The 23,049-nt window shown below is 49.5% G+C and overlaps 1 protein-coding gene across 2 annotated transcripts in view; it reads left to right on the forward strand.

Moving 5' to 3' along the window:
* The window catches only part of CACNB2 (calcium voltage-gated channel auxiliary subunit beta 2), a 433,018-nt gene that overhangs the window by 152,309 nt on the left and 257,660 nt on the right, over window positions 1–23,049 (forward strand). The gene's annotated exons all lie outside the window — the stretch shown is intronic.

Genomic DNA, 23,049 nt, shown 5'->3' on the forward strand with positions numbered 1-23,049 from the left:
CCTATAATACTGTATGGAGGTCTATGTGGTGCCCATAATACTGTATGGAGGACTATGTGGGGCCCATAATACCGTATGGCGGACTATGTGGGGCCATTATTTTATATGGCGGACTATGTGGGGCCATTATACTGTATGGAGGACAATATGGGGCCATTATTCTGTATGGAAGACTATGTAGGACCATTATTCTGTATGGAGGACTACATGGGGCCATTATTCTGCATGGAGGGCTATGTGGTGCCCATAATACTGTATGGAGGACTATGTGGTGCCATTATACTGAATGGAGGACTATGTGGGGCCCATTATACTGTATGGAGGACTATGTGGTGCCCATAATACTGTATGGAAGACTATGTGATGCCCATAATACTGAATGGGAGGACTATGTGGTGCCCATTATGCTGTATGGAGATCTATGTGGGGCCATTATACTGTATGGAGGACTATGTGGTGCCCATAATACTGTATGGAGGACTATGTGGTGCCCATTATGCTGTATGGAGGACTATGTGGGGCCATTATTCTGTATGGAGGGCTATGTGGGGCCATTATTCTGTATGGAGGACTATGTGGTGCCCATAATACTGTATGGAGGACTATGTGGGGGCCATTATTCTGTATGGAGGACTATGTGGGGCTCATTATTCTGTATGGAGGACTATGCGGGGCCATTATTCTGTATGGAGGACTATGTGGGGCCATTATTCTGTATGGAGGACTATGTGGGGCCATTATTCTGTATAGAGGGCTTTTTGCGGCCATTATTCTGTATGGAGGACTATGTGGTGCCCATAATACTGTATGGAGGACTATGTGGTGCCCATAATACTGTTTGGAGGTCTATGTGGTGCCCATAATACCATATGGAGGACTATGTGGGGCCCATAATACCATATGGCGGACTATGTGGGGCCATTATTCTACATGGCGGACTATGTGGGGCCATTATACTGTATGGAAGACTATGTAGGACCATTATTCTGTATGGAGGACTACATGGGGCCATTATTCTGCATGGAGGGCTATGTGGTGCCCATAATACTGTATGGAGGACTATGTGGTGCCATTATACTGAATGGAGGACTATGTGGGGCCCATTATACTGTATGGAGGACTATGTGGTGCCCATAATACTGTATGGAGGACCATCTGATGCCCATAATACTGAATGGGAGGACTATGTGGTGCCCATTATGCTGTATGGAGGACTATGTGGGGCCATTATACTGTATGGAGGACTATGTGGTGCCCATAATACTGTATGGAGGACTATGTGGGGGCCATTATTCTGTATGGAGGACTATGTGGGGCTCATTATTCTGTATGGAAGACTATGTGGGGCCATTATTCTGTATGGAGGACTATGTGGGACCATTATACTGTATGGAGGGCTATGTGGGGCCATTATTCTGCATGGAGGACTATGTGGTGCCCATAATACTGTATGGAGGACTATGTGGTGCCCATAATACTGTAGGGAGGACTATGTGGTGCCCATAATACTGTATGGAGGACTATGTGGGGGCCATTATTCTGTATGGAGGACTATGTGGGGCTCATTATTCTGTATGGAGGACTATGTGGGGCCATTATTCTGTATGGAGGACTATGTGGGACCATTATACTGTATGGAGGGCTATTTGGGGCCATTATTCTGTATGGAGGACTATGTGGTGCCCATAATACTGTATGGAGAACTATGTGGTGCCTATAATACTGTATGGAGGTCTATGTGGTGCCCATAATACTGTATGGAGGACTATGTGGGGCCCATAATACCGTATGGCGGACTATGTGGGGCCATTATTCTATATGGCGGACTATGTGGGGCCATTATACTGTATGGAGGACTATATGGGGCCATTATTCTGTATGGAAGACTATGTAGGACCATTATTCTGTATGGAGGAATACATGGGGCCATTATTCTGCATGGAGGGCTATGTGGTGCCCATAATACTGTATGGAGGACTATGTGGTGCCATTATACTGAATGGAGGACTATGTGGGGCCCATTATACTGTATGGAGGACTATGTGGTGCCCATAATACTGTATGGAGGACTATGTGATGCCCATAATACTGAATGGGAGGACTATGTGGTGCCCATTATGCTGTATGGAGGTCTATGTGGGGCCATTATACTGTATGGAGGACTATGTGGTGCCCATAATACTGTATGGAGGACTATGTGGTGCCCATTATGCTGTATGGAGGACTATGTGGGGCCATTATTCTGTATGGAGGGCTATATGGGGCCATTATTCTGTATGGAGGACTATGTGGTGCCCATAATACTGTATGGAGGACTATGTGGGGGCCATTATTCTGTATGGAGGACTATGTGGGGCTCATTATTCTGTATGGAGGACTATGCGGGGCCATTATTCTGTATGGAGGACTATGTGGGGCCATTATTCTGTATGGAGGACTATGTGGGGCCATTATTCTGTATGGAGGGCTATTTGGGGCCATTATTCTGTATGGAGGACTATGTGGTGCCCATAATACTGTATGGAGGACTATGTGGTGCCCATAATACTGTTTGGAGGTCTATGTGGTGCCCATAATACTGTATGGAGGACTATGTGGGGCCCATAATACCATATAGCGGACTATGTGGGGCCATTATTCTATATGGCGGACTATGTGGGGCCATTATACTGTATGGAAGACTATGTAGGACCATTATTCTGTATGGAGGACTACATGGGGCCATTATTCTGCATGGAGGGCTATGTGGTGCCCATAATACTGTATGGAGGACTATGTGGTGCCATTATACTGAATGGAGGACTATGTGGGGCCCATTATACTGTATGGAGGACTATGTGGTGCCCATAATACTGTATGGAGGACTATGTGATGCCCATAATACTGAATGGGAGGACTATGTGGTGCCCATTATGCTGTATGGAGGACTATGTGGGGCCATTATACTGTATGGAGGACTATGTGGTGCCCATAATACTGTATGGAGGACTATGTGGTGCCCATTATGCTGTATGGAGGACTATGTGGGGCCATTATTCTGTATGGAGGGCTATGTGGGGCCATTATTCTGTATGGAGGGCTATGTGGGGCCCATTATACTGTATAGAGGACTATGTGGTGCCATTATTCTGTATGGAGGGTTATGTGGTGCCTATAATACTGTATGGAGGACTATGTGGTGCCCACAATACTGTATGGAGGACTATGTGGTGCCCATAATACTGTATGGAGGACTATGTGGGCCCATTATACTGTATGGAGGACTATGTGGGTCCATTATACTGTATGGAGGACTATGTGGGGCCCATTATACTGTATGGAGGACTATGTGGGCCCATTATACTGTATGGAGGACTATGTGGTGCCCATAATACAGTATGGAGGACTATGTGATGCCCATAATACTGTATGGAGGACTATGTGGTGCCCATAATACTGTATGGAGGAGTATGTGATGCCCATAATACTGTATAGAGGACTATGTTGTGCCCATTATACTGTATGGAAGACTTTGTGGTGCCCATAATACTGTATGGAGGACTATGTGGTGCCCATAATTCTGTATGGAGGACTATGCGGGGCCCATTTTACTGTATGGAGGACTATGTGAGAACATTATTCTGTATGGAGGGCTATGTAGTGCCCATAATACTGTATGGAGGACTATGTAGGGCCCATTATTCTGTATGGTGGACTATGTGGGGTCCATTATACTGCATGGAGGACTATATGGGGCCCATTATTCTGTATGGAGGACTATGTGAGGCCATTATACTGTATGTAGGACTATGTGGTGACCATAATACTGTATGGAGGACTATGTGGTGCCCATAATACTGTATGGAGGACTATATTGTCCGGTCTGCACTTTGTGCTGCGAGGATTCGCCATTTTCTGAGCTATTTTAGAATTTACAATAGATATCACTCATCTAATGTAAGAAGTGAAATCTTTGCATTGTACTATATATATATATATTCCTCTGCTGTATCTGTGGATCATGAATCGTGGTATGTGTTAAAGGGGCCCACTGAGACTCTTTCACCCGGGGCCCATGAAAACTTGGAGCCGGTCCTGTTAGTCGCCCAGTTTTTGCTCAGTGGATACGTTGTCCTTTTGATTGAAGTCCTTGAGGCCTGTGTTTGGAGACTTCAATCAAACCAGATTGTGTGGGATTAGGCGACACCATCCTAACTTGTGTCTTCGATTGAAAACCGGTAATTTGTATGCATTTTTTTAATGAAAATTAGGTATTTTGGTAGCGGCGCATGTAAAAAATGCTGCAAAGTAAGAATGTTTTCCAAAATAGAAGAGTTAATGTTTTATTTTTTTATCAATTAACAAAATGTAAAGTGAATGAACAAAATAGAAATCTGAATTACATCAATATTTGGTGTGACCTCCCTCTGCCTTCTTCTATGTACTTGTCACTTACACACAATTTTTGAAGGTAGTCGGCAGGGAGGTTGTTCCAGACATCTTGGAGGACTAACCACAGATCTTCTGTGGATGTCACTTGTACAAATCCGTCTCTTCATGTAATCCCAAATGTTGAGATCAGGGCTCTTGGGGCCGGATCATCACTTCCAGGACTCCTTGTTCTTCTTCATGCTGAAGATATTTCTTGATGACATTGGCTGCATGTTTTGGGTCGTTCTCCTGCAGCAGAATAAATTTAGAGGCAATCAGACGCCTCCCTGATGGTGATGTATGATGGATAAGTGTCTGTCTGTATTTCTCAGCATTGAGGACACCAAGAAATGGGCAACATTTCGGATGGTAGATACAGAGGTCGGCCAAGGAAATGGTGCAGCAGATGAAAGATACATCAAGTGTAATACACCCAACGCGTTTCAGGGTGAATCCCTTTATCAAGAATACATGTTAATTATCCTTGATCAATGGGTTCACTTCGAAACGCATTGGATCTATACACTTTTTTTTTTTTGCTAAATTATTTGTTCTAAGTTTTTCTGATTAAACTACCATTTTTTTAATATGGTTCTGGAAAGAAGGACCATCCTGGATTGCGTGACTTGAGAAGTGCTGGTCCAGGAAAGGAGGAGAGTGGGAGGTAACTTTTTCTATGCTCCCATATGACACGCCCCCTGGGGCTGTGGGGCACTCGGTAGCCCGGCCGGTCCTTTTTGGGGTAGTCACGGTGGCAGTGACCCAGTCCGTGGCCCAGGGCGGTCAATGAGAAAAGCCAATTGGGGGGATTAAAGTTTTGGGGATAATGTTTCGTGACGCCACCCATGGTATGCGGCTATAGGTGGCCGCCGCTGCTGTTCAGATCCACTGGGGCTGTTGGTGACGCAACAAAAATGGTTCAGCTCTCCACAGGTAGAGCTAGGCCCCAGGGCAGTTAAAGAGATGAATTTAGATGTTGTTGGTGTAGTGCAAGGCAGATGACGCAGCAATTAAGTAAGGACACAGCGGGGTGCAGTCTTCAAGTTTTTACTCACAGTTCTTATGATGTTCCAGGTTACAACTGCCAGCAGGTTATATCAGCCCACCGAGTCCTGTGTCCTCTGGGGAAGTAATGCAGCCAACTCTCAGATAACTTGGGTGCACTTGATCAGGACCTCCTTCTTGTGTACCTTCCTGGGCCTTGTTGGGCGACATCCTCTTTGTCCCCTTGGTCCTATGTAGCCACCTTTTCAGCGAATGTGTGTGGTTCTTGACTATGGCACTTAAAGATACCGCAACCTCCGGTTTGCTAACTGAGTCTTGCAGTCCTCCACTAGTCTGGGGCCGGTCCCCTACAGCGACCTGATCCCTTCACGGTCAGCGTGAACTCGGGCGCACGGGTGTACTCCCCACTTCTCGTGCCCCTAGGATCCTTTCTCTCTCTCTGGAGCCTTTCTCACTGCTCCGGTCTCTCTCTTCACTCTCCTACTGGGCCCCTCTGACTGGGCCCTCACTCTATCTGGACCCTACTCCTCAAAGGTCCTCTCTTACTGGCCCCTTCTAGATGTTTCTACCTGTCTTTTATACTGTCTTTCATGTGACCCACGTCACCAACTGTCACTGTACATGGACCCCTCTAACTTCAGTCCTTCCTTCAGTGCTCCCCTAAACTACTTCCTCCACCCACCTCCTCTATTTAGTTCCATCCTCCAGACAGGGACCGTCTGTGCTCTCCCTCAGGAGCAATCTTGCCCTTCCCTAATGGAGTGGTCTAGTGTTGGATGTGAGTGTGTGGGTCCCGGGTAGTTCTACCTCCTTACCTGAGAGTGGGGTACCACACCTCTTGCTGAGATGCAATACCTCTGTGGCAACTGGACCCGCAGGGGCTCCACACATATTTAAAAGGGATCTTGATTGAGGGGATTTTGGTGTGGATTGAAGCAGATGTCTAGAAAAAAAAGGGAAATAAGCGCCCTAGAGTATTTGTAACTGGTGGTAATTTGCCACTTACAAAGAGTAAGTGCTTTAATTTTTATATATGCTTTTTTTTATTCTCTTTTTCCGCTCAGTCAGTGTAAAGCCTGCTGGGTGTGAGCGATCCTGATAAGATTTAACTTTTATATATAGCCTATAGGTCATTAATTTTCAAAGTAAATACACCAGTCTCATCAGGTCTTTGAGATCTATTTAACCTTTTCACGACATATGACGTACATTTATGTCATATGTCGGGTCCCTGCCTTTGATGTGGACTCGCACACTGAGCCTGCATCTTTCCCGGTATATGACAGCTGATTTAAATCAGCCATCATGTGCCCTTAACAGGAACAGGCGGAGTGGTGCTCCACTGGTAACTATTCATCTGTTAAATCTCACGGTCAATCTCTGACAGCGGCATATAAAACACGCCGGCAGTGAGCTCGTTTTTCCTAGCTGCCATAGGCGGGCCTATGATGTGCTCGTGGGCTGCCGATGGTTGTCATGACAGCCAGGGGTCTGCTGATGACCTCTGTGTCTGTCATTACAATCATCCTGTGAACGCAGTCCCATGGCCGGCGCTCATGACGCGCCCCCTGGGCCATGGGGTACTCGGTAGCCGGGCCCGTCGATGCTGGGGGATGTCACGGTGGCAGTGACCCGGTCCGTGACCCAGGGTGGTCAATTAAAGGAAAAGCTAAAAGGGGAAAAAATTTTATAGAGATAATGTTCATGACGCCACCTGTGGTATGCGGCTATATGGGGCCGTCGCTGCTCTGCCGATCAACTGGAGCTGATGGTGACGCAGCAGAGTTGGTTCAGCTCTCCACAGGCAGAGCTAAGCTCCAGGGCAGTGTAGTGATGATCTGATGGGGTAGATGTTGCTTTGCAGTGTAGTGCAGGGGATGGCGCAGATAATGACCAGTCCACAGCTTAATGGCGGTTTCCTCTTATCTTTACTTGCGGTTTGTTAAGCAGACCGGGGCACGGGTACTAGCTGGTAGTGGAGGTCCGAGCGACCTGGAAGCAAGTTGGGGATCCACCTCGCCAGGTGAAGTTGTAGGCCTTCCTTCTGCGCGAATCTCTTTGGCCCTGCTGCTTGTAGCTATGCTGCGGCCCTCGTCCCTGAGTAAAACGTCTTTTTCCTCACCTGTATGGCAGGCAGCTAGGGCCTTCCTTAAGTGTCGCTCCCACGTGGCGGTGCTGGGCCCTATGCTGCTGCTGTGCCGACGGGTGTCTGGTGAGGCCAGGAGACCTGCAGTCTCCTGCCCTCCGGTTTCTGCTGCTGGGCCTTCAGTGCCCCACAACCTCGGACTCCGGTGTCCGGTTCTTCTGCGCTTCTCTCCTCTGGGGTGAGCTTGTACACAGCTCCCTTCCCCAGGTCCTTCCTCGTCGTTCTCCTGTCTTCAACTCTTCTCAACTAACTCTTACTAACCCCGCCCCCAGATTCCAGTTGCTAAGGGGAGGAGCTCCCCTTCCTTGTCTGGAGCCAGGAAAGTGTTGTATGCTGGTAAACCTGATTAGGGGACCCCTCCTTGCTTCCAGGTATGGCATCACCCCTTGTGAGGGAGGCAATGCGACTGTGGCAACCGGACCCCTGGGGTGCCACATTCCACCCTAGTTAAATTCAGTACTTCCGGACTGAGGACACCTTTAGAATTGAACAATTAACAACCATAACAACTCACATTACAAAAGTTTACAAAGTATCAAAAAGCAAAAATCACAAAAACCCAACAAAAATTGGTAGCAGTCACTGAGGCGCTTAGTCTTTACGCCGCTATCCGGGAATTGTCTTTTTCCGGATGACTAAAGTTTGGTTGGTGGGAACCGCCTCAACCCACTTTGTGTATCGTCCCTGGGCGTGGCTTCAGGGCACTCTGTCGGTGGGCCTGGCTTTCGGCCACGCCTGCGGTTTATTTTCAAGGCCAACAATCAACTTTATTCAACATTGTCCTGACCACACTTAGTCCTGTGGTCCATTTGTCCATAAATTTAATAACTATATATATCCAGGATTACTTAACGGTTGCAACTATATAACATATACTATTATTTTACTACACTTCAGTCCCTATAACGGACAGGCAGCTGACCTATGGTACTACAGGTTGATCTACGCAGTACATTTGCGTCTCTAGTGTCTACCGCTGGTGTGATGGGCTCAGTGTGGACTACATTACGGTTAGTCTGAGGTAACAACGGTAAGCTTGGTAGTCTTCTACGACTTCTTTGACTCACCATGAGTATGACAGATTCACCGCTAGCAGGGAGTAGATTCACTTGTTCCACTGCTGATGAAGCATCTGTTTCTGGGGCTGACTGGTCTCTCTGCTGTTCTGGAGCCTCTGCAGCTTCCGGTGAGGCTACATGGGGAAAGGAAAGGTACCACGATTGCTTGGTTCACCTGCTTTCAAGACCGGGGAAATTCTCCAAGGATGGTTTGGACCGTCTCTTCCACCTTTTCTGTGTACTGGGGGCTCTTTTGGTCTTCCTATTTGTGTCTCAACTGCTCAGGGCATATCTTCAGGTGGTCTCTTGAGACTGCCGCTAAAGTCTCTCCTCCATCTTTACTGATGAGGTATACCTTGGTGTTGTCGAAATTTGAAGGTAAGACGGTGTATGGCTCAACCTCCCACTGATCATCTAATTTGCGAACTCGTCTCTTCCTTTTGAGTACCTGTTCTCCAGGTGACAAGGGAACTGCAGGTGCGTGCTGATTATAAGTTCTTTCCTGCCTCTGTCTCGCCAGAGACAAACTTCTCTCTACACATTCTTGCACCTTGCGGTATTGTTGCTGCCGCTCCGTATCCCAGTCTGCATCGGGTGATGTTGTCTCAGGTGTTAAGACTCCCATGTCTAAGTCAATGGGTAACTTGCCAGGTCTTGCTCTCATCAGGTAAGTGGGTGTACAGTTGGTGGAGTTCACCGGGATGTGGTTATATAGGTCCACCAAATCAGGTAACTTCTCTGGCCACAGGCTACGTCTTCAACGTTGTGCGAGTTCAAGTGGTTGTTTGGTGATTATGGGCTGCAGGGGAGCCCTCTGGCTATCACGGTCTTTCCGTCTCAGGTTGCATGGACCACATTCTCGACACCATCTCTCGATTGCTTTCCTCATGCCAGCCCAGGAGAATCGCTCACGTAGCAGGACTTCCAACTTCTTCCACCCAAAGTGCCCTGCTCCATCTTGGTACGCTTCTAAGACCATTGGCGCATCCCACCTCGGGACAACCACCTGCCAGACCAGTTTGTGTGTCCGGGAGTTGATGCTTCTTCGACACAGCTTTCCCTCATAGATGAACAACTTGCCCTTCTTCTTTCACAACTGTTGGGTCTCCTGTGGAGCATCTGGATCAGGGTGTGAGTCAGCTTGTATCAACAACTCCTTTACTAGGTGAACAGCTGGGTCGCTATCCTGCGTTTCTGCCCATCCATGGTGGGGCAATGGGGTAAATGTGGCCTCCCTGTTGGCGGAGCGCTTGTTCCTCACACAGTGGGAGCACTGGGTTACCTTGTGACAATGGAAAGTGGGTATCTCTATCTCCTCCAGCTCTTCCGGGTCTTCCCCCCATCTGGCAAGTTGGGCATCCCGGACAGCGCATCAGCATTCGCGTTTTTATGCCCCGCCCGATACTTGATGGTAAACTCGTAGTTGGACAGTCAAGCCATCCATCGTTGTTCTAGGGCACCAAGATTCGCAGTCTCCAGGTGCGTCAGTGGGTTGTTCTCCGTGAAGACTGTAAATCTGGAGGAGGCGAGGTAGTGGTTGAAGCACTCTGGAACAGCCCAGACTATGGCTAAAAACTCCAACTTAAAGGAACTATAGTTGTCGGAGTTCCTTTCCGTAGGACGGAGCTTCCTGCTGGCGTAGGCAATCTCTCCCTCTCTGCCCTGCTGTACCTGGGACAGCACCGCTCCCAATCCCACGTTGCTGGCATCCGTATGGAGTATAAAGGGTTGGCCATAGTCGGGGTAGGCCAGGACTTCGTTTCCCGTAAGAGCCACTTTCAGTTGAGTGAAGGATTCGTATTCTGTTTTACCCCATTTGAACGGAGGATTCGGGTTCTTGGCCTTCTTGGACTGGCCCAATAAGAAGTCCTGCATGGGTGCCGCTATCTTGGTGAAACCCTTGATGAATCTCCTGTAGTAGCCTACCAGCCCGAGGAACTGCCGCACTTCTTTGATAGTGGAGGGTCTTGGCGAGTCCTTGATCACTGTGACTTTTTCAGGGTCTGGTGCTACACCTTCGGCGCTTACCACATGACCTAGGTACTACACCTTGGGCTTCAACAGGTGGCACTTGGACGGCTTTACTTTCAGGCCATAACCTGATAGGGCTTCGAACACCTCGGCCAGATGCTCCAGGTGGTCTTCATATGTCTTTGAATAGACAATTACGTTGTCTAGGTACAGCAGAACGGTTTTGAAGTTTTTGTGTCCCAGGCAACACTCCATTAACGGCTGGAAGGTTCCTGGGGCGTTGCAGAGCCCGAATGGCATGCAGTTGAACTCGCAGAGGCCCATTGGTGTTGTAAACGCGGTCTTTTCTCTGTCCGCCTCTGCCACGGGAACCTGCCAATACCCACTGGTGAGATCCAAAATGGAGAAATAGTTAGCGGATCTCAGTGCTGCTAATGATTCCTCTATTCTGGGTAGTGGGTAAGCGTCCTTATGTGTAATGCGGTTAATCTGCCTGTAATCAACACACATCCTCATTGTACCATCTTTTTTTCTAACGAGAACTAATGAAACTGCCCAGGGGCTACAACTATCTCTGATCACCCCAACCTCCTTTATCTCCCGTAACATTCCTTGGGCACATTGATAGTGAGCTGGGGGTACAGGCCGGTACCTCTCTTTAATGGGCGGATGATGTTGGACCCCTTTTACCTGCCCAAAGTCTAGTGGGTGTTTGCTAAAGACTCGCTCATATTCTTGGACCACCCGGTACACACCATGCTTTTGGTGCAAAGGGGTGCAGTCGGTGCCTACTTGTAGCTTCTGACACCAATCCTCCATCTGCCCCTTAGAGCCATTATCCCACGCCGATTTGGACAGAGGCAAGGGATCCACTGCCTTTATTGCATTGTTACTGACTGTGAACAGCTTAGCAAGGGTAGCATACCGGGGTAAATGGACCTCTTTCTCCCCACAATTCGGGATGCGTATCGGTACTCTCCACTTGCGGACATCGACTACACCCCTGGCTGTCAAGATGGTGGGCCTACTATCAGAGTACACGGGTTCTGATAATCTTGACACCTGAGACCTATTGTTGCCCGACACTATATTAACATTTCACTCCTAGGGGGCATTGCAATGGGGAACGGATCACTCATTCTGACACTGCCGACTTCTCCTCCAGACAGCTCTACCTGTTATCTTTGCATCAGGGCTCTGATCTCCTGCTACAGAACTCGCTGCTGACTGGAACTGGCAGTCTCTGCAACCTGTTGCAACAAAACAATAATTTCCCCAAGACAATTCTCTGTCACATTGGTGCCTATAGTTATCATAGGATGACTTTCTCGGCGATCAATATCAACAATAATCATTCCTTGTGATGGCAATTCTACCCGGCCAACTTTTATGGTCACCTCTTTATACCCCACCTGAGGCAAGGGCTGACCATTGCTGGCATAGATGTTAATATGTTCATCTGGACTGCGGGTAATGTCTGAATCAGTCCAGTATTGTTTATAAAGGATATATGGCATCGTTGTCACCTGGGAACCAGTGTCCAGCAATGCGTTCATCGGGATGCCATCAAGCACGACAGGTAGGACTGGTCGTCCTCCCACGTACTTGTCTCGCCAGCTTTGTGGGCCTGGTCGTCTTACTCCTGGGGGTTGGCCCTCTGCCCCAGGGGTTGCTTGTTTTAAATCTCAGAATCTTGCGAAGTGCCCCGCCTTTTGACAGCAGCGGCAGATGGGTTGTCCGTCCTGGTCGTAGCGATCGCTGTTCCTCCCTCTGGTCGGTGGAATTCTTCTCTACCATCGCCACGGGACGTCATCTGAACTGGAAGCCAGCTGGATTCTTTCCTTTGGAGACACTTGCATGGCCTGCACAGTTTTGGTTAGCGTAGCCACACTTTTAGTCTGCTCCTGGACATGAAGGCGTAGGTCTGCAGAGTGGTCATTATCTAGGGTCTGCGCGTCAGCCTCCGCAGGTGCCGGGTAAAAGGACGCCACCTCCTGGTGGTATGTGATAGCTGGGCGCCGGAGGGGTGCAGTGCCACTTGGGGTTGATTCTCACAGCACTCGGATGGCTCAGTCTTTAAATTGCGCAAAGTCCAGATCAGGGTTTTGCAGAGCCATAATGCGCAGCTGTGTCCGGTGAGAGTTAAACAGGAGCCCCTCAATAAACTGCTCAGTTAGCAATCTGTCCTCGTCTCGCACACTATCGGGGTCTACCTGTTTAATGGCCCGCAGCGCCTCCTGCAGGTTTAGAGCATAGTCCCGCACACTGTCCTGCACCCTTTGTTTGCACCCGTAGAACTTCATTTTAATCTCTGCTGCTGTGCGGGTGTCAAAGGTATCCTTCAATCGGGCCAGTATTTCCTTAACAGTGCCTTTGTCCCTACCCGGCCAGAACTTCACTTCTCTCTGGGCTGCACCGATTAGCTGGCCTATGAGGATGCTGACTTTTTGCTCCTCAGACAGGGGGTACACTTTAAACAAACTGCGCAGTCTCTCCTTAAAGTCGGTCAGGGTGTGCGACTCCCCTGAGTACTGGGGCAACCACGCCGCCCCTGGTATATATGGCATTGATAACGGCATTACAGTGGTAGCGGCCGTGCCCGCGGCTGAATTCTCTCCCAGGTTGGGCATCTTCCTCCCCCCTAGTGAACCTCAGCCAGGTCCGGGGTTTCTGCTGACGTACCAGTATGCTGCTCTGCCGGCAAGAGGGATCGCTTACCCGGCGGTTCCGGATCGGGGCCTCCTGCTTCCCCACGGCTGACGGCAAATGATGTGATGACACAGTTCAGGAAAGTCAATGGCGCACAGTACCCGGTTATACCTGGCTTCGTTAATCCTGTTCGTGACTCCAAGTTGACGCGCCTCCTTGGCCGTGGGGTACTCGGCAGCCGGGCGGTCGATGCTGGGGGATGTCACGGTGGCAGTGACCCAGGGTGGTCAATTAAAGAAAAAGGTAAAAGGGGAATAAAGTTTTTATAGAGATAATGTTCGTGACGCCACCTGTGGTATGCGGATATATGGGGCCGCCACTGCGGTGCAGATCCTCTGGAGCTGATGGTGACGCAGCAGAGTTGGTTCAGCTCTCCACAGGCAGAGCTAAGCCCCAGGCAAGTGTAGTGATGATTTGATGGGGTAGATGTTGCTGTGCAGTGTAGTGCAGGTGAGGGCGCAGATAATGACCAGTCCACAGCTTAATGGCGGTTTCCTCTTATCTTTACTTGCGGTTTGTTAAGCAGACCGGGACACGGGTACTAGCTGGTAGTGGAGGTCCGAGCGGCCTGGAAGCAAGTTGGGGATCCACCTCGCCAGATGAAGTTGTAGGCCTTCCCTCTGCGCGAATCTCTTTGGCCCTGCTGCTTGTAGCTATGCTGCGGCCCTCGTCCATGAGTAAAACGTCTTTTTCCTCACCCGTATGGCAGGCAGCTCGGGCCTTCCTTAAGTGTCACTACCACGTGGTGGTGCTGGGCCCTATGGTGCTGCTGTGCCGCCAGGCGTCTGGTGGGGCCAGAAGACCTGCAGTCTGCTGCCCTCCGGATTCTGCTGCTGGGCCTTCAGTGCCCCACAACCTCGGACTCCGGTGTCCGGTTCTTCTGCGCGTCTCTCCTCTGGGGTGAGCTTGTACACAGCTCCCTTCCCCAGGTCCTTCCTCGTCGCTGTCCTGTCTTCAACTCCTCTCAACTAACTCTTACTAACCCCGCCCCCAGATTCCAGTTGCTAAGGGGAGGAGATCCCCTTCCTTGTCTGGAGCCAGGAAAGTGTTGTATGCTGGTAAACCTGATTAGGGGACTCCTTCTTGCTTCCAGACATGGCATCACCCCTTGTGAGGGAGGCAATGCCACTGTGGCAACCGGACCCCTGGGGTGCCACACTCACAAGACTTCGTCATTTCTGCTTTACATAGCAGAGCTGAAGCCCTGCTATGTGTAGCACAGGTGATCAGATGATTGCAGCTTCAAGTCTCCTAAGGGGACTATTAAATACAATTTAAAAAATAAGTTTTTTTTAAAAAAATAAAAAAACACAAAAGTTCAAATCATCACCCTTCTGCCCCACTGAAAATAAAACAATTAAAAAAAAAATACACTGTATATTGCACTCCCCATAGTCCTCCATACCTTATTATGCACCCCCAATAGTCCTCCATATAGTATAATGCACAGTCTATAGTCATCCATGTAGTATAATGCACAGTCTATAGTCATCCATGTAGTATAATGCACAGTCTATAGTCATCCATGTAGTATAATGCACAGTCCATGTCATATATATAGTATAATGCACAACCCATAGTCATACATATAGTATAATGCACAGCCTATAGTCATCCATATAGTATAATGCACAACCCATAGTCCTCCATGCAGTATAACGCACAACCCATAGTCATACATGTAATATAATGCACAGCCCATAGTCATACTTGTAGCAGAAGGCACAGACCATAGTCATCCATGTAGTATAATGCACAGACCATAGTCATCCATATACTGTAATGCACAGCCCATAGTCATCCATGTAGTATAATGCACAGCCCATAGTTATCCATGTAGTATAATGCACAGCCCATAGTTATCCATGTAGTATAACGCACAGCCTATAGTCATCCATGTAGTATTATGCACAGCCCATAGTCATCCATGTCGTATAATGCACATCCCATAGTCATCCATGTAGTATAATGCACAGCCCATAGTCATCCATGTAGTATAATGTACAGCCCATAGTCATCCATGTAGTATAATGTACAGCCCATAGTCATCCATGTAGTATAATGCATAGCCCATAGTCATCCATGTAGTATAATGCACAGCCCATAGTCATGCATGTAGTATAACGCACAGCTCATAGTCATGCATGTAGTATAACGCACATCTCATAGTCATGCATGTAGTATAATGCACAGCCCATAGTCCATACATGTAGTATAATGCACAGCCCATAGTCATCCATGTAGTATAATGCACAGCCCATAGTCATCTATGTAGTATAATGCACAGCCCATAGTCATCCATGTAGTATAATGCACAGCCCATAGTCATCTATGTAGTATAATGCACAGCCCATAGTCATCCATGCAGTATAATGCACAGCCCATAGTCATCCATGTAGTATAATGCACAGCCCATAGTCATCCATGTAGTATAATGCACAGCCCATAGTCATCCATGTAGTATAATGCACAGCCCATAGTTATCCATGTAGTATAATGCACAGCCCATAGTCATCCATGTAGTATAATGCACAGCCCATAGTCATCCATGTAGTATAATGCACAGCCCATAGTCATCCATGTAGTATAATGCACAGCCCATAGTCATCCATGTAGTATAATGCACAGCCCATAGTCATCCATGTAGTATAATGCACAGCCCATAGTCATCCATGTACAGTAGTATAATGCACAGCCCATAGTTGTGCATGTAGTATAATGTACAGCCCATAGTTATGCATGTAGTATAATGCACAGCCCATACTTATGCATGTAATATAATGCCCCCGGTCACGTGCACTCCGACGTCAGCTGCTGGCCTCTGATTGGCCGTTAACGTGTATTGCAGATGGATCTGTGCTGATCCCCAAGACTGCAGGTCGTATACCCAAATCCGGAACTGTCCGCTGTATTTGGGACAGTTGGGACTAGAGATGAGCGGATGGATTCACAAGTCTCTGGTCCAGCGTCCAGATGAGTGCTAACTGGTGGCTGGACGGGAGGTTGCGAATTTCTTACCTTCCAACGTCCCCGGCACGGCATTTGATTAGCCAGAGCTGGTGCAACGTCATCTGTGTGTCCTGTTCATCTCTAGTGGGGACCTGTGGAATATTTTTGTTCCTTCATTCACAGTCAGAGCCGCCAGAACTTTCTCATCATTATGTAGCTTCACTATACGACATCCGGCCTTTTTGTGTCTGTAAGGCCGTGTTCACACGTTACAGAAATACTGTGTTTTTTGCTTTCCACAGGATCCGCACCAAACGACACAATAACAATCTTCTCCCCCTTATTTGATGTGTTTCTGGTGCAGATGTGAAGTCGCATTTTAATGTGTTTTTAAAGTACAGAAAAGCTTTGATTCAGGACTTAAAGTATCTGCAGTTTTTTACATGCATTTTTTTTAGGCTCCAAATAAAAGACAAGAGAAAAATAAGCACCAAAACCGCACAGATCAGCAGCGTCCTTGGGCGCACAGCAGGCGCAGTTCTCATTAAATCACATCAAATTTAATTGGACAGTTAAACATGGCAGAATTTTTATGCAAAAAAAGGAGCAGAAAATACGCAGCATTTACGCTACATTTCAACAAAGTCTAAATTTCGAAGCAAAGTGGATGTGATTTCATATAATCTCCGCCCTCTGTCGTCTGAAGACGCTGCTGAACTGTGCGGTTTTGGTGCATTTTTTCTCTATAGGCTTCTTTTGAAAAAAAAACGCATGAAGAAAAAAAACCTGATGCATTTTAAGTGCAGAGTCAAAGCTTTTCTGTATTATTAAAAAAGAGTTAAGAACTCTGCTTCATATTTGCACTGAAATCACATCAAGAAAAGGGAAAATGCATAAAAGAAAAGCAGCAAACACCAATAATCAGAGAAGAATGTTATTGCGTTGTATGATGAGGACACCTGCAGAAAAATAGCAGCAGAAAGAGCACAGCATTTACTCTATGTGTGAACACGGCCTCAGCATTACAGTTTAACTTTTTGAGTTTAATAGAGACATTTATCTGACGCGCCCCCTGGGCCATGTTGTTAGGGATACCCGGAGCCGGATCAGATGGGGGTTGTAGTCTCCGAGTGGCTGTGACCCGGTCCGTGCCCAGGGTGTCAAACTCAGTGTGCGGCAGTCCTTGCAGATGTTCTTAGTGTCGACTACGCCACCCGTTGATTTGCGGTCAAAAGGCCGCCGCTGCAGGATGGTCCGCTGAGGCTGGTGGTGTGTGTGCAGCTGTGGTAGTATAACCCCCAACGGGAGGGGTATAGCCTCAGGGGGTCAGACGTGGAGGATGGTGGTTGTGAAGGTGCAGCAAGGAGATTCAGAGGCATGAAATGCAGTTTCAGGGTTTTTACTCACTGGTGTTGCTCGGGTCACTCTGTACAGCAGTGACCACCCAAGCCGTGCTGCGTCCACCAGGTGCGGGACTCGGTCAACTCCCGGGCAATTCCTGAGTATGGTCCTGAGCTCCCTTCTTCTCTCTCTCTCTGGCCGTTCTCACCAGGGATCCACCTATGTCCGGCTCCCTCGGGTCTCTTGGTGGTTGAACCTTCTCTGGCTTCCCTGACCCTATGCTCGGTGTGCCATTCTGGTGGATTTGGTGAGGGTCGTGGCAAATCTTGCCCACGACCTCCGGTTCCTGGCTAAGGTTTGCTTTGGCCTCCGCCAGCTTGGGATCCGGTACCCTTTTGCCGACCCTTCACCCTTTTGTCCTTATTCTGGGATCTTGGGGTCCCCTCTCGTCCTGCGCCTCTGGGTCCCTCTTCCTTCTCCTCTCCTGGAGTTACTGCTGACTCACTGACTGACTGACTGACTGACTCTGTCCTAAGATGGTGCCCACCTTATATACTCCCTCTATGTGTGAGCTCAGGTGACCAGCACCCAATGAGCTCCTATCTTTACCCAGACTACTCCCCCTATCTGCCCCTACACTACTGGGATGTTCCACCCCCCTCCCACTCCAGCCAGGGACAGACGCTGTCGTACCTGCACATATACTGGTGGGAGTACCGTAGTTCTGTCCCCCGGAAATGGGATGTATGTAGTGCATGCAGCCTTCTGAGCTCAGTTCCACACTCCATCCTTACCCGGGAGTGGAATACCACACCTCTGGCTTGAGGTGTAATACCCCTGTAGCAGCCGAGTCCTCAGGGTGCTACATATCAAACACGCCATTTTTTTTACCAATCCCCATAAATAATCTGACCGTTGTGTTGTGCGGATCGTTTGTGCACCAAATATGTCCGTGTTATTTGCTGATTTCTGATGTTTATTATTTTTTGAAAATGACATTATTTTTTTCATTATCAAGTGTTTTTCATTATTATTTTTTAGTAATTTTTTAGGATAAAAAAAATATCTCATTCTCCCTCTGGAATACATACATTGTACATAGCAGTGTGTTTCTATCAGTATAATCTGTCTGTGGAGTCAGATCCTGCAATACAGACCAAGTACACAAAATTCTCCCTATTGCATCATCAGATCTCGGGGCTGAGTAGCATGAGCACCTGCCTGTAATGTTGAGGTTGGGGGTTTGAGACCTGGGGAGACTCGAGAAAAAAAAATTTACATTTTTGTAACTGGTGATTATGTAGCGCCCCGAGGGTTCGGCCGCTACAGAGGTTTGCATCTCAACCAGATGTGCGATATCTCACTTCCAGGTAAGGATGGAGTGTGGATCAGGACCCTGACACCTGCATGCATTACACCACATTTCCGGGGGGCAGGGCGACCGATATGCTCCAAGTAGAGCACGACAGTCACTGTCCCTGGCTGGAGTGGGGGGAGGGAACACCGAGGAAGGGGGGACCCTGTAGTGCATAGGAGGGAGAGGGCAGTTCCTGGGTGCATTGAGTAGGAGGTATAAAAGGGGAGAGCCATCTTAGGAACAGTGTTCAGTCAGAGGGAAGAAGTGACAGAGCAGGGCCTCTGTGGAGCTCTGCTCCGGAGGCGGGCCTAGCCTGTGAGGCCCTGCCAGGACTGAAAGAGCAAGGAGAAGAGAAGAAGAGAGAGCAGGAGGCTGGGAGCAAAGGCTCTGCATGGGCTCTGCTCCGCAGGCAGGCCTGAGAGGGCGGCCGGAGCCTGGAGGATGGAGAAGGAAGGAAGAGGAGCGGAGGAGGCTGCAGGAACAAGGAACGAAGGGACCCCAGGGGTGTGGACCGGCGAGTCGCCACCGCACGCCCGAATCTACCTGCGTAGTGGGGTCAGGCCAAAGGGGGAGACCGGTCCCCGAAACTAGTGGAGGCGAGGAACTACCCTCAGCTAGAAACCGGAGGCTGTGACATTTTATGTGGCGCAGCCCCTCGCTACACCCGCTAGGAAGGCACCACATAGGGTCAGGGAAACGGCACCAACGTTTACCGGCGAAGGCCCGAGGCAGCCGGACAGAAGCGAGGTCACTGGCGGGGTATGACAGGCCAGAGAGAGGACACACAAAGGGGGTCCTGTGAAACGCGGCAAAGTTATCTGGGAGTAGACCGAGCCCCTCACCTGGTGAGCACAGTGCGACGTGGGACGTTATGACCAGCTGGAGTAACGTGGATAAAGAACTGTGAGTAAATACCCTGGACTGCATTACAGGACTGCGTGTCATTACTGCTGCTCCCGCTCACCATCACCCCCAACATCTGCACTCGCTGCCCTGAGGCTATACTCCTCCCGTGGGGAGTTATACTACCCTCTGCTGCACCCACAAAACCAGCCTCAGCGGTCTGCCCTGCAGCGGCCGTTCACTCTGACCGCAATCCACGGGTGGCGTAGTCGGACATTTAATCACAAAACCCTATAAATAGACCGCCATTTGAGTTGACCACCCTGAGTCACGGGACCGGGTCCCCGCCACGCAAGGACTACAACCCCCAGCCTCCACAACGGGTCCGGTTCCGGGTATCCCCACACACACACAGCCCAGGGGGCGCGTCAATTATTTTTACTACTTTTATTGGCACAAAGAAAATCTTTTTATTCACCTCAGTATACAGGGACAATAGAAATACATTGCTTTACACAATCTATCTCTATTGACATGTATAACCTGCCTCTGGGTTCATTGCCTGCAATAGAGGTCAAGATTACCAAATGTTCCTATCTACATCATAGTGGGCTGTGGCTCCAGGATAGAGCAATAGCCTGTGAACATGGAGATGCTGAATCTGGGACTGTTGGGAGCTATGGCTACCTGTTCTAATACTGCTGAGTGAAACAGTTGTCGTGTGGCTGTAGAATTGTTCCAGTGTGCCAGAATGACTTTGGGCCCTGTGAGCTAGGAGATGTATAATACATTGCATGTACATACACTGAGGACTGATAAATGTGCAGTGTACTTTGCTGCCATCTACTGGTAGATGTATGCGTATGAAAGTTAGGTATTCAGTCTCCTCACCACAAGCTCCATAGAAAAGGCCAGGAGGAGCCTCCGCTCAGTGCTGATGTGGCGCCCCTGAGGGTTCGGTCGCCACAGAGGTACTGCATCTCACCCAGAGGTGTGGTATCTCACTCTCAGGTAAGGAAGGAGTACAGCTCGGGACCCTAACACCTGCATCCAACACATACCAGCAGTGGGGGCAGGGCGAGATTGCTCCTAAGGGAGAGTACAGTCCCGGGTCCCTAGCTGATGGGAGGAGCTATGTAGTGGGTGTAGGTGGAGGAAGTAGCTTAGGGGAGCACAGGAAAGGAGAGTATAAATAGAGAAGCCATCTTGTTTGGGGGGAGTAGAGAGCAGTCAGAGAGATCAGTCTGAGGAGGAGTTGGGAGCAGGAGCTCTGTAAGAGCCCTGCTCAGGCGGAGGGCCTGAGGAGAGGCCCAGGACTGAGGGAGAAGGAGAGAGGAGCAGGATGGGCTCCAGGAACGAAGAAGGGACCCCAGGGGTACGGGCAGTACTGGAGGCCACCTGTACGCCCGAATCTACCAGGAGGTGGAGGGTCAGGCCACACAAAGGGGACCGGTCCCTCAACTAGCGGAAGACTGTACGTCTCAACTAGAAACCGGAGGCTGCAGTATTTCAAGTCCTGCAGCCAACAGTCCATACCAGTCTCTCCAAGAAGGTAGCTATAGAGGACCCAGGGGACAGAACGGACGTAGTCCGACAAGGTCCGCGGGTACCGGATTGGGACACTTGGTATGAGGTGCAGGGAAACGGCCAGAGGGAGAACTCACAGAAGGGGGTCCCTCTAAGTACTCCGGAGATATCTGAGGGTGGACTGAACCCCTCCCTGAGTAAGCGCAGCACGATGAGGGAAGTTACACTGGTACCTGTAACTTGGACTACAACAACCGTGAGTAAAGACCCTGAGGACTGCACCCCACTGTCTCTGTGATTATTATCTGTGTGTCACCCAGGGGGAATATAGGGAACTCGGTACCCGGGCCTTTTACCTTGTTTAGGAGGTCACGGCAGTCGGCTCCCGGGCCCGTACTCTGGGTCTCTCTTTAAAAAGGGGTTTTAGTGTACAGTTTGTCTCATGACGCCACCTGTGGCTTCCGGTAATGGTTACTGGCGCTGCTGCAGACCTCCGGGGGGTGATGGGATGGCAGCTGGGATGTTTCTGCAAATGGTGGTGATGCTGTGGCTTGCAGTGCAGGAGAGATGGCGCAGCAGAAATAACTGACGGAGGCAGTGCAGTGCAGTCATCCGAGTTTTACTCACAGTTCTTGTTCAAGTTTCTCAGGTACACTGTATGGGTGTCAGCCTCCTGCGTCGCACTGCGTCTACCAGATAAGGGGTCCAGCACTTTCTCAAGTATATCAGGAGCACTTGACTGAACCCCACTTTCTTTATGTTCCTTACTAGACCGACTTCTCGCTCCGGGTCTTCTCCCTCCTGCCCTGCGCTTTCCCACACACAGTCCCGATCGGGTGTTCTGAAGTCCCTCTGGGCAACCTGGAGTTCCCGGACCTACTTGATGCCCTTCACGGTGACTAGGGTGAGACTGTGGCAACTGCACCATGGAAGTGCAGAAGCCTCCGGTTTTCCAGCCGAGACCTGGAGTAACACGGCTGGTCCAGGGAACAGTTCCCTTCTTGCGGCCTGATCCCTCTGACACCTGGCAGATTCAGGCATACGGGTGCCGTCCTGCACTCACCGTACCCCCTGGGATCCCTTCTGATGACGGAGTGGTCTGCCTCTGCTCCCCTCCTGGGCCTCTATAACTAGGCCCCACTTTCAGGAGCAGAGCTCCTGAAGAGACTCTGCTCCCCTCCTCTCTTCACTTCTCACTGACCTCTGTCCTCACTCTCTGTCCTGCCACCCTAAGATGGCTTCCCTTTAAATACCTCCTACAATGGTGCTCCCCTACTCTACATCCTCCACCCACACCCACTACTGGTTCCCTCTCTCTTTGGTTCCCCCCACTCCATCCAGGGACAGGGCTCAGAAGAGACAGAGTGCATCTTGCCCTTCCAGCCGGCCTGGAGCAGTGTAGTGTTGAATGTGGGTGTTGGAGTTCCGGGCAGCACTCCCTCCTTACCTGAGAGAAGGAGACACCACACCTCTGGGTGAGGTGCAGTACCTCTGTGGTGACTGAACCCTCAGGAGCGCCACATCTGCGCCATCACCCCTGCACTACAACGCCCAGCATCACCTATATCATCTACCACATTCCCTGCCCTGGAGCTAAGCTCTGCCTGTGGAGAGTTGAACCAACTCTGCTGCACCAACATCAGCGCCAGAGGTTCTGCACAGCAGCGGCGGCTCCATATAGCCGCATACCACAGGTGGCGTCACGAACTATATATAAAACTGTATTAATTCCC

The sequence above is a fragment of the Phyllobates terribilis genome, unplaced genomic scaffold (genome assembly GCF_046119375.1).
Source record: "Phyllobates terribilis strain yellow unplaced genomic scaffold, ASM4611937v1 Scaffold_4__5_contigs__length_816908805, whole genome shotgun sequence".
Taxonomy (NCBI): Eukaryota; Metazoa; Chordata; class Amphibia; order Anura; family Dendrobatidae; genus Phyllobates; species Phyllobates terribilis.